The sequence below is a fragment of the Colobus angolensis genome, unplaced genomic scaffold, assembly GCF_000951035.1.
Source record: "Colobus angolensis palliatus isolate OR3802 unplaced genomic scaffold, Cang.pa_1.0 Scaffold135, whole genome shotgun sequence".
Taxonomy (NCBI): domain Eukaryota; kingdom Metazoa; phylum Chordata; class Mammalia; order Primates; family Cercopithecidae; genus Colobus; species Colobus angolensis.
In genome coordinates this window covers 2,018,462-2,021,133 of record NW_012114433.1, presented here as the reverse complement: position 1 = coordinate 2,021,133, position 2,672 = coordinate 2,018,462, and the positions used below count along the sequence as shown (strand labels likewise).

Genomic DNA, 2,672 nt, shown 5'->3' with positions numbered 1-2,672 from the left:
CGGGCGTCGCAGGGTGGGTTACTACTGAGGCCGTGAGGGGAATCTGCTCAGGCCTCTCCCTGGCTTCTGGGGGCCTGTGGTGGTCTTGTCAGTTCCTTGGTTTGTGGATACTTCTCCCCGTCTCTGCCTTCACCTGTGTCCTCCCTGTGTGGGTGCTGGTCTCCAAAATTTCCCCTTTTCGTAGTGACACCATCTGTGTTGGATTGGGGCCCGCCCTGCTCCAGCGTGGCCTCAACTGATTACATTTGCAAGGATCTTATGTCTACAAAAGTCACAGTCTGAGGTGCTGAGGGTTAGGACTTCAATATATAAATTTTGGGGTTACACAGTTCAGTCCATGGCAGAACCCAAAGGCTTACTCTTACTGTGGTTATAAAAACAGTACAATAAAATACTGTTTAGAGCCTTCCCTGTAAGGAATAGAGGAGCTATTTTTTATTCTTCGCAAGATTGTATTTGATGTAAACATATTTTCCGTAGAAGCCATGGCCCTTCAGTTCATATAGTTAGAAAATTTCCTTATTGGCCGGGCACAGTGGCTCACACCTGTAATCCCAGCTACTTGGAAGACTGAGGCAGGAGAATTGTTTGAACCCAGGAAGTGGAGGTTTCAGTGAGCCGAGATCATGCCACTGCACTCCAGCCTGGGCAACAGAGCAAGACCCCGTCTCACAAAAAGAAAAGAGAAAATGTCCGTGTTACAGTCTCAGGTTTCTCTTGCCCTCTCTCCTGGCAATGTGGATGGTTGGTTGGGAGCTTCATGTCCCGTCTCAGCACACTCACGCTCTGAAGTGAAAGTGAGGAAGGGCAGGGATGGGGGCACCTGAGCACACCCTGGGCCCTCTGACCTCAGACCCAGGCTCTGCCCCACCAGGTGACCTTGGGCACCTTCTCTGAGCTTCCATTTTCTCCTTGGTAAAAGCGGATAATAGTGTCTGCCCTGCACACAGATGTGAACACGGAAGCACATGGTGCCTGCGGGGCACGGGAGTGGTGCACAGGGCTCACTGCTGTCGGGAGGTTGATTGCTGTTGTGAAAACAGGAGGTTACTTACAGAATGAAGCACATTTTTTCCATACACTACAAATGAGTGTGTGCTTTTTAAATGGATTTAAAATTCAAATGCGTATCTCTAGTTTAATCTCCCACGTGCTGATTTTTCCATGTATAAAGTAGGAGAGTGTTAACACCATATTAGAGTGAGGGGCTAGGGAGAACATGGATGTGACCTCGAGTACCTGGCATGTAACAGACACTCAGTATTATACTCCGGGTATTCCTCCAGAGCAGGTGAAACAGACGGCCAGGAAGCACACAGAAAGACAACATCACTGCTTGTTAAGGAAGTGCAAGTCAAAACCACAGTGAGACGCCACTTCGCACCCACAAGTTGGGCTAGATACAAAAAGTAGATCACAATAGGCGTTTGCAAGGATGTGGAGAAATTGGAGCCCTCACACACTGCTGGTGGGAAAGTGGTAACACAGGCAGGTCGGTCGTCAAAAAGTTAAACAGACCGGGTGCAGGTGTCTCAAGCCTGTAATCCCAGCACTTTGGAAGGCTGAGGCAGACAGATTGCTTGAGCCCAGGAGTTCACGACGGGCCTGGGCAACCTGGTGAGATCCTGTCTCTACAAAAACTACAAAACAGCTGGGCATGGTGGTACCTGCCTGTGGTCCTAGCTACTTGGGAGGCTGAGGCAGGAGGATCACTTAAACCCAGAAGGTCAAGGCTGCAGTGAGCCATGGTTGTGCCACTGCACTCCAGCCTGGGCAACTGAGCAAGACCCTGTCTCAAAAAAAAGAAAAGATAAACATGGTGTTACCATTTGACCCAGCAGTTTCATACCCAGGAGAACTGAACGCGTGTGTCCACACAGAAACTCGTACACAGAAGCCAAAATGTGGAAACCGAGTGTCCCTCAACAGATGAATGAATGGTTAAACAAAATGTCCATCCGTAGAACGGAATATTATTTGGTCGTAAACAGAATGAAGTACTGACACATGCTACAACGTGCGTGAACATTGAAATCATTCTGTTAAGTGAAAAGCCAGTTACTATATATTGTGCAATTCCATTTATATGGAATTTCTAGAATAGGCAAATCCATAGAGACAGTTGAGTGGTTGCTTAAGACTGGGAGGGAGGGGGAAATAGGAGGGGACAGCTAATGGGCAGTTTCAGCTTTGACATAACGAAAACGTACTTACATCAGCAGAGCAGGCAGAACAAGTGCCCTAAGATGGTGGTAATGGTACAGTTCTGTCAATGGCGTAATTGGTGGATGATGTGTGAGTTATGTCTCTTGTTGATAACAGCTTTATTGGCTGTTATCAGAAAAAGATAAAACAATTACATCCCACATTTGTAAGTTTATTGTGTGTTTATTGTGTATTTATTGTAAATGTGTTGCATATTGTATTAGTCTGTCCAGGACTGCCATTAACAAGACTTCAGATTGGTTGGTTTAAACAACAGAAACTTGTCTTTTCACAGTTCTGTTTTCTGGAAGTCCCAGATCAAGGCGCCTGTCCGTGTGATTTCTGGGGAGGGCTCTCCTTGGCTTGCCGATGGCCGCCTTCTCTGGTGCAGGCACGGGGAGAGCAGGTGAGCCCCTTGGCCTGTCTTCTCAGAAAGACGAATCCTGTTGGATGAGGGCCCCACCCTC

The 2,672-nt window shown here is 47.6% G+C and overlaps 1 protein-coding gene across 1 annotated transcript in view; it reads left to right on the top strand.

The window, feature by feature from the left end:
* Positions 1-1,358, top strand: part of TXNL4A (thioredoxin-like 4A) — a 17,534-nt gene extending 16,176 nt beyond the window's left edge. Inside the window, exon 4 of the mRNA XM_011934368.1 lies at positions 1,287-1,358. The gene's annotated coding sequence lies outside the window, so the exon portion shown is untranslated. The remainder of the gene's footprint in view (positions 1-1,286) is intronic.
* Positions 1,359-2,672: the final 1,314 nt, after the last annotated feature.